Raw genomic sequence first — 16321 nt, 5'->3', positions numbered from 1 at the left:
TAGATACAGGTTATCTGACTCCAGAGACAGTCTCAAGTTGAAAAAGACTCCTAATCTTTCTATTTGCCTAGTTTTCTAATCCATAATTGGAACAGTATAAGTATGGTAGGTGAATAGAGATTTTAGAAAGAAAGAAAGATGTTAAATGGTAAAGATGGGTACAACTTTGCACATTATCAATTTAAGATACCTATATAACATCCTGGGAGTTATGTCCAGCAGGCAATCAATAACATGAGGTTGGAGCTCAGAAGGATGCAGTCCAGATACGGAAATTAAGGAATTACCTGCCTAAAGGTAATATAGTCATTGAACCCATTAGAGATGATGTTCACAATTTTTCTGTGAAGCAGATACCATTGACATAATTACCTACTTTTTATAACTGCAGAAACTGATGTTTAGAGAGATTAAGTCATGTCCTTGATAAGTATCAGAAGGTTTCTTCAGATATAGGTCTTCCAGATGAACTCCAAGTACAGCCATCTATGCACTGAATAATTGTGTGTGTGTGTGTGTGTGTGTGTGTGTGTGTGTGTGTGTATTTCTCTATCCCAAGTGGAATTAGGAAGTTGATGCCAAGTACTTTTTTCCCTTTTCAAGTTACTAAAATATAGTTTATTTGTTCCAGTCCAATGAAGTGCAATAGTAAACTGTAGGCCAAAGGAGCAAGGAGGTTTTTAGGATATCTTAAGGTGATATCCATTTATTAGAGTTTATTTTTTATAGTTGAAGTGATCTATTTCTCTGATGACATCTTACTGGAAGTAAGTACCATAAACATCTTCCTGTGACATGAATATATTTACAACTCTGAACTGTAGAGCATAAAACTCTACAGGAGCAAGTTATCAGTCTTCATATAGAGAATATAGCTTAAAGGGAAATCATTGTTACTTTAATTTTTATATATATATATATATAGTTGATATGATATCAAGAGGATTTTCCCCCACAAGTATATACATAGTAGAAAATAGGTACATATTTATTTCATTACAATGCAGTTTTTTTAAAGCTTCACATACAATTTTCTTTATAAACTAACTATTCCTTTAGAGAAGTAAAGTGATTAGCTTGGAAATTGGCTCTCCACAGTTTTCCTTTCTCCATCTACTTCATAGAGAATGCCGAAGACACATGTCAAAGGAACTCTATAGGGAATCAAACAGCCACAGCAGGATGTTTCTCACATTAAAAACAATTGCTCCATTAGAAGAAAAGTACAAACATCTGCTTCTTATTGCCAACTCCTTTCCTTTGTTCCTTCAATTACATTCCCCAAATATTTAAGTCCATCCCTACTATGTGTAATGTACTGTGCTCAGTGCTAGAGGTAAAGAGACAAACCTGCTCCTCTCTTCCATAATCCCAGACATCAAAAGCCTGCAATGTGGAAGACTAGTAAGGCATCTATGGTTGATGCCTACTACTTGTGCCTTCCATTTACTAAAAATGGATCCAGAGCATCTTTTAGTGAATCTGTGATCTCATTATTATTATTATTATTAGTAGTAGTAGTAGTAGTAGTAGTAGTAGTAGTAGTAGTAGTAGTAGTAGTTGTTGTTGTTGTTGTTGTTGTTGTTGTTGTTGTAGCGATGGTGGTGATATTATTATTCTTTGGTTCAGAGCACAATCCATACTGTGACATGTGTCGATATCTTCCTATTGGTCTTCCATGAAAGATTATTCAGCATATTCGATTCTTTCCTCTGCTTTTTTTTAACATTGTTTTTTAACATGTGAAAAGCCCATCTAATCTATAATCCTTTTTCCTTGCTACATAATTGATTACTTCCTTTTGTGAACCTACATCTTAAATATCTGTGCATGCATCTATATATTCTAAAGGAATGAATAATAGCATAATGATTTAGCCTTGAATCCTTGAAAAAGTGACTTGTACATTACAGACATTTGAATAAAGATAGGATTTCTCTCTCTTCTTCTACTTTTCAGAGCCTTTCAGCCAGCTGATTGGTGATAGGACCTGCACTGCATTGGTCTACTTGTCCTTCAATGAGAAGAAAGTCTGCAGTTGAGTCACCCAGATACAAGCCATGGTGAGGATCTTACTAAGTTCAGAAAAAACACCTGATCTTCAGGATATGATGGCAGGATTCAGATCTGAGGTTCCAGAGCAACAGAACCAATGAGGCTCCTACTGGTGTTAGAATAAGGCTTTTGGTTATTTCTGAAATATATGCTATTACCTGAGGTAATTATTTCATCTGAATTCAAAGCTGGAGAAGGTGAAAATCACAGCCTAGCATCAGTCATTGCTATACCCCAAGCCCCCAGAATAATCTTAGGAAACCAATGGAACAACTCACCCAGGACACAATTTGTGACCCACGATGAAGGGGGAAAATATCATAAGAAAACACAGAGTTAAGAGTTTCCTTCATCTCATGTAATCCCTGTGTGTGTGTTTCTCTGTTTAAGAATTCTAGTTTTGTTCACTCTTCTCACCAATCATACATATTTATGGGAGAGTGCCTGCAAGTCATGTGACATATTTTATTGCTATTCTTCTTACTATGTAATTTTAGGAAATGTCTTTGCTTTAAACTTACTCTGTTCTCTAGCTGAATAAAGATAAGGTAAATATATTAAGGGCAGCTCATAAGTTATAGTATTAGGAGTGGAGACCCAAAGGTCGTCTTGCACGTAGGTTAGTTATACCCTGGAGGACATGTCTTTTGAGTATAAATTGAGGAGAGACAGTGAAGGAGTGAGGAAAGAGTACAAATTCAGTCCTGAGTTAATGTCAATTAGTACTTACTGCTTAGGTTTACTTAAGGTTATATTCATATAGCTGATATTTTTATGTTTCTATGTGTGAAGTTTAAAAATAGCAAAGTATCATGTTATTTATTAATACTAGTACTTGCCCAAATCAATTAAAAGGTTATAGGTATATCCAACATATGAGTTGACAGGAAGCAGATGACACATTCCCTGATAAAGAGAGGCTATAATTAACAAAACAAATTATCTCAATTCATACTATCACCTCTGAAACATAGCTAAATTCAATGAAGTCTTAATAGGCTATGAAATTCTAGAAAGTATTAGTCTTATTTCTCAGCCTAGCATTATAAATTTACATTGAAAGATGATAAGATAAGGGATGTGCCTTTTCTAATATTATCATGCATAGATCAAGAGTAACCAAGAGGCAAGGTGCCTGGGATAAATATTAAATACCAAATTCACATTCAAAGAGTCAACTGTATAAGTAAATAATGGGGAAAGTCTGGTTTAAGATTACTTCATGTGAAAAAATATCATGGAATTTAATTGAACATAAACATAAACAAAGAGTGAGTCAGTCTGTGATAAATCATAGAATCTTAGAGGTGAAAGAGACCTCAGAGGTCATATAGTCCAATCAATAGCTAAATGGTGATCCTTCCATACTGTCAGTGGGTGAACAATGTTCCCCTATAAAAAGAAAGCAGGATGTTAAAAAAGATTAAGTAACATAAGGCAGCAAGTAAGTCTTCAATAATCCAAAATAAACCAGGTAACTCAAATCAACAATTGTGCATGCACGCACTCACACACATGTGCAAATGTATGTGTGTGTGTGTGTGTGTGTGTGTGTGTGTGGTTGCCAGTAATCAGCCAGGAAAATTTCCTAGAAAATTGAGCTTAACAAAACTTTAAAATAGCTTTGTCAATAATCAAATCAAACAATGAGAGTTCTCAAAACATGTCTAAGGAAATTCAGAATCTTAGTTGTTACACATGAAACATATAATAAAAATAAAAATTGAAACATTCTCTAAAAATTAATATTACTATACTCCTCTAAAAGTTAATATTACTACAGTCCCCCCTGTGGAGGATAAATTGAGAAGACAATTGTTATATTAATTTAGAAAATAATTTTTATCTTTGTTTCATCACTTTTTGCATCATCTGTCTAATTATTCTCATGCCATTATGAGAAATTAAAGAATCTAGTATGATTGGTAGCAGATGTCAAGGCCAAATCCAACATTGTATTCATTATAACACATGAGATAATTATGTGGGTCACCATAAAAGAACAGAGAAATGATGGGAGAGGGGAGGGATCTGTAGACAGTCCTACATTATTTTCTCAAATTTTATAACAGGACCTGGCCTCTATTACTTTTATTTTGTTTTGTTTTGTTTTGTTTTTTGTTTTTGCAGGGCAGTGAGGGTTAAGTGACTTGCCCAATGTCACACAGCTACTAAGTGTCAAGTGTCTGAGGCCAGATTTGAACTCAGGTCCTCCTGACTCCTGGGCTGGTGCTCTATCCACTGCACCACCTAGCTGTCCCTTCTATTATTATTATTTTTTTTTTACTGAGGCAATTAGGGTTAAGTGACTTGTCCAGGGTCACACAGCTAGTAAGTGTTAAGTGTCTGAGGCTGGATTTGAACTCAGGTACTCCTGACTACAGGGCCGGTGTTCTATCCACTGCGCCACCTAGCTGCCCCCCCCTATATCTTTTAAAGGCTCCACATCATCTTCATACTCATCCAAATCACAATTAATTCCTTATGACACCATCTCCCATGAGATCTATTTGAAAATCTCTAGTGACAGAGAAACTTTGTACCTTTCCACATCAAAACATTCCACTGTTGGATATTTTTAAATGTGAGAAAATAATTATTAATAATGGATTTTGGGCAGCTAGATGACACAGTGGATAAAGCACTGGTCCAGGATTCAGGAGTACCTGAGTTCAAATCCAGCCTCAGACACTTAACACTTACTAGCTGTGTGACCTTGGGCAAGTCACTTAACCCCAATTGCCTCACCAAAAAAAAAAAAAAAAGGATTTTTTGGGAGACCCAGGGACCTCATTTGTAAAGCATAGTTCTTAGAAACATTAGCTAATCCCTTTCAGGACCAGCCCAGGAGCCCATGAGTGGATCAATAAAAATGGAGATTGACTAAGTGAGATTAGCCACAACTAGACTTCATCCTTCTTGCCCTTCAGCAATGGTCTTTTTGCACACTTTCCCATTAAGTCATTACATCATTAGGTCATAGGTAAAACTAATTTTAATATGGGCAACCCTCAGGTCATGTCAACCAATGGAATTGTATGATTCTAGCCAATTAGCTTTAAACAGTGTGTAAGAGCCACCTCTATCAGAAGAGGAAAAGGACTGAGATCGCAAGGTGAACACCATTCTGGATGAGATTGTCAGTGAGGAAGGCTTTCCTGTAGCTCTCTCTCTGTTTAAGTAATGTAGAGGTTCAGAACTCTGCTTGGAGCAGTGTGCTCTTTCTCTCAGAGACAATATGGTGCTGGGGAGTTTTTGGCCTGTGCCAAATGTGGTCAGTGCTCTCATAACATTTAATATGATTTAATAAGTGTTTACTACCTAAATGGGTACAATAGACATTGATTTATAAATCACAATATCTTAAAAATTCCAGCCTAGTTCCCCAATAATTTGGGCAGAAAAGGGATAGTCCCCAATATTTTCTTTTTGGTGGGGCAATGAGGGTTAAGTGACTTGCCCAGGGCCATAAAGCTAGTAAGTGTTAAGTGACTGAGGTCAAATTTGAACTCAGGTCCTCCTAAATCCAGGTCTGGTGCTTTATCCACCATGCCACCTAGCTGCCCCTAGTCCCCAATATTTCAAATGACACAGACATTTGGAAGTCTTTCTTTACATTTTCCTTACATAAAACCTAGGTCAGTCTCTTTATAAATTTTATTCATTCCCTCTTAGTTATGCCTTTTGGGCACAAGCAAAATAAATTGAATCCTTTTCTTTGGAAATCTTTCAAATAATGTAATATCAAAGTCATGAGAAATGATTGTCCCGTTATATTTTTCTTTTCAGACCAAATAAAGAGCATTATGTTTGAATCTATGAAACTCATTTTGAAGAAACAGACACTCTATGTAACCAGTGGACGACGACCACTATGCAAAAGGGTAAACAAAGCACTTTATATAAACTGACAGAAGGGACTAAAATAAATCAGTGGTAAAATTTTTAAAATAACTTTAAAAATTTTCTTTGTAAAAAAGACTGAATAGGAATATGCATTCTGTGTGGTTATAGATGTGATTAATAATAATAATGATAACTGTAACTAATATTTACATAGCACTTACTATGTACCAGGCACTATGCTAAACACTTTGCAATTATTATCTCATTTTATCTCTCAAGGACCCAAAGAGGTAGGTGTCATAATTGGTAGATGTTAAAAGGAGAAAATTTTATCTTTTTTTTTCTTCTTCTTCTTCTTTTTTTTAGTGAGGCAATTGGGGTTAAGTGACTTGCCCAGGGTCACACAGCTAGTAAGTGTTAAGTGTCTGAGGCCAGATTTGAACTCAGGTCCTCCTGACTCCAGGGCCAGTGCTCTATCCACTGCGCCACCTAGCTGCCCCTGAGATTTTATCTTGATATTAAAAAAAAAAAAACCTTTCCAATAAGTAGTGTGTTGTTTAACAAATGTTTTTGAATATATGTCTAAGGAACTTAATAGATGGATAGATGAATAAAAAAGTTGTAAAAATGGAATTGACTTCTTTGGAATGTGGCAAGTTGCCTGGCAATGGAAGTAAAGATTGATAACCATCTTTTACATATCTATTTGGAAAAGAAAGCCTGAAAATTTGAGCAAGTAACCTCTACTGAATTTTCCAACAAAATTATTCTAGGATCCCTTTCCACATCAAAGCGGTTATCCAGTAACATATTGTCTTTGTGATTAAAACATAGTAAATTGAAAAAAAATATGATCCCATGTTTCTTACGTATAGTAAGCAAATTGAAAATATCAAATGAATATCATTGACAATTGCTGAGAGGCAGAGTATACATAGAGGAAAATGACATTGGAACTATTTGAATACTAACAGCTACAGAACCACAGTTGGAAGTGGACTCAGAGTCTAGACTTAAGCCCCCCCTTCTCTAAAGTGGTCACCAGCCTTCACTAGAAGATCATCAGTGAGGGCATTGTACTACCTCTTAAACTAGGATTGTCAAATTACCTAAAGGATAAATTTGCATATATGAAACAGCCATTCATTGCTCTTAAATTTTTCTTCTATGTCCAAACAAAACAATTCTATTTTATCTTCCATGATATCTTTTAAAATACTTGAAGAAAGCCAGCATGTCCTCTAACCTTACAGGATCTTTTTCAGTTAAAACAACGGCATTCCCTTCAACTTTAGAAAATAAAGTTGAATACTGTAATGTGAGGGTTCAACTAGATAACCTTTAGAGTATCTTTTAGCTCTAAAATTTATAAACTTAAATTAATAATTAAGTTGACTGTCTAACCCTTCCTTATTACAGTATTCAACATTTACTTCATATCAGGTCTCTTTATTCAATTTGTCAATAAAGGAAATAAAGTAACCCCATAATTCAATTGTGTGAAATTAGTGCAGTGTTTCATTTTATTTCAGTTTTGGAGGTAAAGAGCATACTAAGAATGCATCTGTATTGAATATTGAAATAAAGAATTGAATTATAATGTCACAAAACATAAATACCTATAGTAGATTTTTCTCCCAAAGTGTAATCCCAGAATATATTAACTACAAATATAATTGATGAAAATCAGCATCTTTAAAAATCCTGAAACAAGTGTTTTGTTACAATTTTAAAAGATCTTAGCAAATAACTTTTCCTCCATTATGAATACCTTGCCCGAGTGGGCCTATCACTGAAAAACAAATCCCTTAGTTACCTGAGTGCGGTTTTGTTATATGATAATTATTTTTTTTATTGAAATGGATTTTATAAGGAAAATTATGAGCAGTGCAATGGACAGAGTACTGGGCCTGGGGTTGGAAAGAAGAGTTCAAATCTAGCCCCACACATTTACTAATTTTGTAACCCTGAACAAGTTATTTAATGTCTGTCATTCCCAGTCTTCTTATTTTCAAACTAAGGATCATAGAAGTAACTACTTCTCAAGGTTATTGTGAGGATCAGATTAACTATGTGTAAAGGGCCATAAACCTCAAAGTGTTATACCAATGCTATTTAACATCATCATCATCATCAGATTTCTAAGATGTTAAAGAAGAAGAAAAATAGGACAAGGGTTTCCAAATGTCATATTCGGGTTTGTTCTTTTTTCCACTTAGAGTAAAATAATAATTTATTCAGATGCTAAGGAAAGGAAACCAAGAGAGAATTCCTTGGACTTCTCATGGGGAGTAGGCATGGCACAGAGGCATGGCTCGCTGACATACCTTTCTCTGGATTTGTTCTTAAAAGTACTGTCCTTTAACCACATGCTTTCTGGAAGCACTACCTAAAAATGTCAAAAGAGATTTGTGTTCACATTTTTATAATGTTTTAATTAATAAGAATGTATCACTTAACTTAAAAAATATTCATATCACAAGGAGTCTTTGGTTTTAAAACTTCTCTCTGTAATTGCATTTTCAAAAAAAATCACACATCCATAAGAATTCAATTCTTACATTCTTATGTATTGAAAGGTTTTTGTAAGCTTTAAAAATCAATTATGGCTAGAATGCTATTCATTTTCACTGTTGGAAAGGGAGAACTAAAATAAATGAAAGGTTATATTTTGAACAATAAAAATTATTGTTAAATTGTGGGGGTTTTTTGACAAAATGTGCTTATGGTCTGTTCTTCAGAGCTATGCTGTATAGTTGGAAGATAATTTCTTTTTTCCTACTATTTACTAAAGTTTATTTCTAAAGATCCATTGGTAAAGTTGACAGATTCAATTATGTATGGATTAAAAAATATTTTTCCCTGTAATAAATGGAATCTTTGTAGGTTTCATTTTAAAATAAAGTTTACTTTAAAGTTCTTTGGTTACTTTTATCATACGTCCAATGATTTCCTCTATTCTTGACTTTTCACCCATTAATCAACATAAAGAAAACTCATTCTAAGTAATATAAAGTTTGAGATAATGCAATATCTATATATTACTTTCACTTTTAGAAATATTTTTAATTCAAATATTTGTTCCTAATATTTTTTATATTGTTGACATACACATTGTTCTTAAAAAGACATGTTGGCCAAAGAATCTCTACTACAATGAAGTGTTCTTTTCTTTAGTTGGAGGTAAGGTCCAAGCATATATTAAATGCCTACTATGTACCAGCTATGGATCTCAAATATGAGAATACTGCTAAAGAGGAATAGGATTTTAAGCCTGAAATATGAGGGATTGGCCTCCAATTCCCCAGGCAAAAGTGATGACACTTTTTCCCTTTGTGGAGATTTTTAGTCTTCTCTCCTCCCCTTTCAACTTTCCTCAAAAGCTTCTAACTTTAACAAGGTAAGTAATAATTCTATCATTTGTGAACAGTATCTAGCCTATGTGTGATATTTTGCTACACCAAAATTTTAATTGAAAGGCTGAAGTTTAGCTAACAAACTACATGGGTCTGTGTTTTCAGTCTTCTTTTCAATAAAACCTATATTTAATATTTTTTTTAATTATCAAGAATTTATTTTCTCTTTCTCTCATCTCATTAACAATTTTGAAAAACTTAAGAGATCTGATCAACACAATGACTAGCTATGATTCCAGGGGACCACTGATGAGGACTATTCTTATAAACAACTATGTTGCCAGAATTAACATTTACTCGCATGTATGTATGCATGCATGCATGCATGTATATATATGCATGTAAGTATGTGCACATGTGTGCTCATGAGCACAGGTATATATGTATGTACATATACACATGTGTCCATGCATGTACTCACAAAGCACATGTGTGTTTGTATGCATGTATATGTGTGCATTCATTTGCATTGTATCTCTTTATACATAATCTTATCATTATAGCCATTATGATATGATTTTGACAGAACTTATTTGACATCCATTCCGTATCCATAATTAGTCGATTTTTTTTCCCACCTAACTTATTAGTTCCCACATACAACTCTGCAAGACACCAAGATTCAGAATAGTTATTGTCGAGGTCTGATAGAGCAAATTTCCTCATTGGGAATTTCCAGTATCAATGAAGCCACAGATGCAGTACAAAAGGGGAATGTGTGTATAGAGATACATAGAAGAGAAAGTAGAGAAAGTAGAGATAGCTCTATATCTCTCTACTTTTGAATCTATGTAGATAGAGAAAGGGAGAGCAATAAGTAGATAGATGACAGATAGAAGACAGATGATAGATTAGATACATAGATAGGTAAATGGAAGAGATACAGACACACACACACACACACACACACACACAAGGGAAGGAAGGAGAGAGAGGGAGGTAGAAACAGACAGACAGAAACTCTGCAAAACACCAGAATTTAGAATAGGTATTATATTAGTCTGGCAGGATAGATAGATAGATAGATAGATAGATAGATAGATAGATAGATAGATAGATAGATAGATAGAGAGATAGAGAGAGAGAGAGAGAGAGATAGAGAGATAGAGAGATAGAGAGATAGAGAGATTGATAGAGAGAGATAGATAGACAGACAGACAGATAGATAGGTAGGTAGGTAGATAGAGTGAGGAGGAGATAAAGCATGAAATGTATTAAAATGATGTTTTATAATCTGAGTAATTTGAAGTTCAAATTATTTGAAGCACAAGGTGGGGGGAGGGTCGCAGAGAAAGTTGTAAGAGTAAGAGATAAATTTGAACAGTTGGAGCTAGGTTACCAAGAGTGATTAATAACAGAGTAAGAACTTAGACATTATTCCATATATAACAATAAAATATTAGAGTGTTATTAGGAGGAAAATGACATGATCAGTTTTAAAAATTAAAAAGACCATTCTGGCAGTAATGTATAATATTGTAGATGGAGAAATAGATGAATATAACACAAAGCAGAAAGCTGAGACAAGATAGCTGAGAAAAAGTAGGGACTCCCCCGAGCTATTCCAAATTCCCCTCCAAACAACTGTAAATAATGCTTCAAAATGTATTATGGAGTAGCAGAACCCAGAAAAGAGCAAGGTAAAACAATTTCCTAGCCTGTCAATTTAGGAGGTTGGGAGGAAAGTCTGTTGAATCAGGGGAAGACTAGCACCAACCAGGCCCCAGAAAACCAATAGCAGATGTTAGGTATAACTGAATTGGCTGCAGCAGCAGTTTCAGGGAATCCAGGAGTTCTCAGCCTACAGACAGTAAGACAGGATCAGACAACTAGTCAAAAGGATATAACAGGCATCCTTTTGTTTTCACTGTTCAGAACTCTATTGTTTTGTCCATACATGAATCTGATTTGCAGTCCTAGATTTCAGTCCTAGGGTGAGGAGGAGCGCTAGAGAATAAGGTTTTGAAGTTGTAGGGAAGCAGGAATCCTGGTCACAGATACAGGAAAGAAAATGTGCTTGTGGTCACTCACAGGTTAGAGCACAAGACAGGAGAGTAATAAACATAACTATCCTTAGATCATACTAATTTGGAAGAACTGAAAGCTTATAGACCTCCAAGGATGACCTCTGGAATCAGCTCCACAAAAAAATCTGAAACTTGGGATAGTGCCCCCTACACCCTGGAAGCAAAGCCCAACTTTAACATATATTTGAAAGTCAAGAAATAGTTTGGAAAAAAGGAGCAAGCAACTACAAAAGAACCTGACCAAAGAAAGCTAATTATGGCCATAGAGAAGTTCAAAACACAAACTCAGAAGGAGAAAACTTAGTCAAAACTACTACATCCAAAGCCTCAAAGAAAAATATAAATTCTTCTTAGATCCAAAATTAATTCCTGGAATAGCTCAAAAAGAACTTTAAAATTTAAAATTTAATTAAAGAGGTTGAGGAAACATTGGGAAAAGAATAAAAAAGAATGATTTAAGAAAATCTTGAAAAATGAGTCAACAGTTTGGTAAAAGAGGCACAAAAAATATGGAAGGAATAACACCTTAAAAACAGAATAGGCCAAATGATAAAAGAGGCACAAGAATACACTGAAGAGAACACCTTAAGATGCAGAAATGGCCAAATGGAAAAAGTGGTACAAAAATTCACTGAAAAAAGGACTCCTTAAAAATAGAACTGGCTAAATGCGGTGAGAAAATAATTATTAATAATGGATTTTGGGGGTGACCCAGAGATCAGTTTCTCAGTGCTTTCTCTTTCCCACTCCAGAAAGTCCAGTTCTTGAGAGTTAGCAAATCTTATTTGGGACAAATCCAAGGGAACAGAAGAAATGGACATAGACTCTTGTCTAGCTCAGTGAAGGACTGAGGGGATCTGGATAATGGACTTTGCCTTAAGGAACTTCAGTGATGGTCTTTTGCATACCTTTCACTGATGTCATCTGTAGAGTTCATGTTAATGTAGACCACCTTAAAATCATGTCAACCAATGGAATTGAATGATGCAAACCAATTAATTTGATCAACTTATAATCACCTGTTTCTATCAAAAGAGGATATAAACCCTCAGAAGATGCAATTAGAGTCCTTTTGGTTTTAGTGACTCTCTTGACATGTGCTCTTGGCTCTCTGGCTGATAGGTCTTCTGAACTCTCTTAGATCTCCCTGAAACAACATGCTATGTCTCTGGGAGACAGCATGGATCTTTGGGGTTTTTCTCCTGATCATGCTAATTGTCATGCTGAAGCACTCTCCCTGCTTTCTCTACCATTCAGCTTGAGATCATGAGAAGTTAGGGAGAAATGTGCTCAATTCTTTCCTTGTATAAAATATTAAGAAATTCAAATATGCTTACCTCAAACTGATACCTATAACAATAGAAATTTATTACAAACAAAAACAATAGAAAGTAGATGCAAAAGCTTAATGAAGAAAATAATTCCTTAAACATTAGAATTGGGCAAGTGCAAACTTGTGACTCTATGGACATCAAGAAACAAATCAAATCAAAAGAATAAAAAATGAATAAAATGTTAAATATCACATTGAAAAAATACTGATGTAGAAAATAGATTGGGAAATACTTTAAGAATTATTTGACTAACAAAAAGCCATGATAAAAAAAAGACTGAACATCATTTTTCAAGAAATTATTGAGGAAAACTTACCTGATATTCCAGAATCAGAGGGTAAATAGAAATGGAAAGAATCCACCAATCACCCACTGAAAGAGATCTCGATATTAAAACTCCCAGGGATATCATAGCTAAATTTGAGAGCTCTAAGGTTAAGGAAAAAATATTGCAAGAAGCCAGAAAGAAAAAAAAATTCAAGCATTGTGAAGTCAGTCAGGATAACACAAGACTTTAATATACTGTGAAATTGTCATGAATAAATTGACAGCAAAAGAATCATGTTTCTTTTCAAAGGTGGGAGTCAATGCATTTCACTACTCTCACAAATCTTCAATCCGTCCTTATTTCCTGGCTGCTTTCATATTGTCCCAAAATATATCCATACCCCCTCCTCATAAACTTGCATTTTATCTATGAATCCCTACTAGCTAGCTTCATATTTTCCTCCCCTTTGTGGCTAAACTCATTGAGAAGTTTATTTACAATAGATGCTTCTATTTCCTTTCTTCTTGTCCTCCTGACCTCATTACTTGTTAGAAATTGTTCTTTGTAAAGTTACTAATGATCTAATGATACTAATGGCCAATTCTAATGGGGAAAAAGATAAAATTCTACTCCTAACTATCTGGAGAGAAGAATGGAACTTTAAAGGCTCAAGTGAAAAAAGTCTCACTTTGAGTAACTGGCTTTCTTTATTGTAAAGGAGCATTGTGAGAGTAAAGGGAAGGCATAACAGGATGCTATTATTATATAAAAAATAAAGGCATCAATAAAACCTGTTTAAAAGATGCACAAAAGTTGCAAGGCAGGTAAGAGCATGAATAAAATGTATGGGACTCTGACACAAGGATAGTATTAAGAGTGCAAACTCACTGAATGTGATTAGGCTGAAAAGAAAACCTAAATACAATCCCCACAACTATGGTTTCATAACTATATTGAGGGGAAAAAAAGAGGCTCAAAGAAGGAGAAATAAGCAGTACTTACTTGGGAAAAAAATTATAAGTGACAGCAAAGAGAAGGCACAGTTATTTACTTCTTTCATTAACATTTTCTCTCAGAAGGATGTGTGTAACCTGGAAATGTTCCTTCTTCATTGGCAAGTTTTCCTTCTAATGGGATTGTTCACATAGCTTATTCAAAAAAGGATTGTGGTGGACAAAGTTATGGAATTATTGAGAACCCTTTGCCTTTTCTTACATAGGGGAATTAAAATTTATATATATATATATATATATATATATATATATATATATATATATATATGTAAAATCTTGGCGAACAGTTTACCTATTTGGTTGTGATTAAAAATTCCTCAATGAATGTAAAGGGAAAACTTCATCCAAGCTTCATGTAAAAGCATCAGAGAATAATACCTAAATAGAGATTACTTAAAGGACCTTAATTTGGAAACTTCTCCCAATGACATTCCTAGAGAGGGGGAAATTATGGCTGTTTAAGCTGAAAACATTAAATGGGTATGTTACCAGTCTTGAAAAAAAAAACCGTGACCCCAAGAAACAATGCATTTCAAGAGGCTTATGACATCTTAGGTATTTCAATTTATATGGTCCGGATATGCAATTGGAATTGTTGATAATGTCAGATATGGCATCATTCATTTGATACATCTGATTCTGCTTTTGGTTATTTTTATTTTTTAAACAAACAGCCACTGCTACTTTACCCATTATTATAAAGTTTTTAGGATTTTGTGAGATTGTTTTTATGGTATAAAGTCCACCTCAAGAAAGTTTTATACAGTTGTTACCAAGAGTGGTGTGAGAAAATAATTATAAATCATTAATTTCTTGGGGGGGGACCCAGAAATCTGATTCAGTTCCACCCCCCACAACCCCAGAAATTCCAGGAACTTCAGCAAATCTTTTTTTGGGATAAACCCAAGGGAACAACAGGAATGGAGTTTGATTCTTTTGTCTATGTCAGTGAATTGATGGAATTAAATCACACCTAGATACTGGACTTGCCTTTGCACCTAAGGGAGAGTCTCTTCCATTATAAAATCCAGGAGAGGTCATTTTAATTGGGACTACCCTCAAGTCATGTCAAGCAATGGAATTGGATGATGCTAACCAATTAGCTTTGATCAATGTATAATGACCGGCCTCTATAAAATAAATAAATAAAACCCTTAGCCACCAGAAGCTTCTTCTCTCTTGGGTCCCTGGAAAGCTCTTTGGCTTGCCTGCTATCTCCATGTGATTGCTCTTCCTATTAGGACAGTATAAGTTTTGTAGGGCTTCTGAACTCTCCTTGAGACCACATTCTGTCTCTCTAAGAGGCAACATGGGTCTTCTGGGGCTTTTCTCCTGTGTCTACTAACTGTCACATGGTCAATTCTTCACTTGTATATATGATATTAATTAAAAATGAATGTGTACTACCAAAACAGGTACAATAGCCACTAATATATAAATAGCAATTAATTCATAAAACACAGGTTAGCACAATAATTAAAAAAACACAGTGGAATTTGGTAGGAGCTTGTGTGGGATCTCAGACTGCTAGTGTTAATATTAAAAAGTTTGTCCACTACTCTTCCCCACTTGATGTTTTATTGCTGTTGTTCATAATCGAAATATTAATTTTAATTTTTGTTCAGTCATTTCCATGTCATGTTTAACCTTTTTTTTCACCTCATTTGGGGATTTCTTGGTAAAAATACTGGAGTGGTTTGCCTTTCCTTCTGCTCCTCATTTTACAGATGAGGAAACTGAGACAAACATGGCCTGCCAAGGATCACACAGCTACTAAGTGTCTAAGGCTAGATTTGAACTCAGGAAGATGAATCTTCCTTACTTCAGGCTCTGTATTCTATCCACTGCACCAGTAATCTCTCTTAGGTTTTTCTCATTACACAAAGGCTAAAAACTTCTGTAATAACTTGAGGGTTTTCAAGGAAGCATGTAGATCAAACCAATAAATGTTGACAACCTCAATTTGGGAATATTGTAACAGGATTTAGAGCAAGAAGGAACCATATAGGTCATCCAGTCCAACACCTTTATTGAATATTGGAGAAAATTGCTGCCCACAAAACTGCTTTGTTCAAGGCCACATAGATATGATATAAAAGAGACAGAGCATTATTCCTGGTTCTGGGACTCCAAATCCTATAATCTTGGAGTGAAACCACACCTGGTTCTTTGTTACACATCCATTTGTCCAGCCAGTATAAAAAAAAATGTTTAGGGGGCAGCTAGGCAGTGCAGTGGATAAAGCACCAGCCGTGGATTCAGAAGGACCTGAGTTCAAATCTGGCCTCAGACACTTGACACTTATTAGCTGTGTGACCCTAGGCAAGTCACTTAACCCTCATTGCCCCATAAAAAAAATGTT

Source organism: Dromiciops gliroides, chromosome 1, assembly GCF_019393635.1.
Source record: "Dromiciops gliroides isolate mDroGli1 chromosome 1, mDroGli1.pri, whole genome shotgun sequence".
Lineage (NCBI taxonomy): Eukaryota > Metazoa > Chordata > Mammalia > Microbiotheria > Microbiotheriidae > Dromiciops > Dromiciops gliroides.
The sequence above is the reverse complement of the archived record's forward strand: the minus strand, read 5'-3'. Positions refer to the sequence as shown.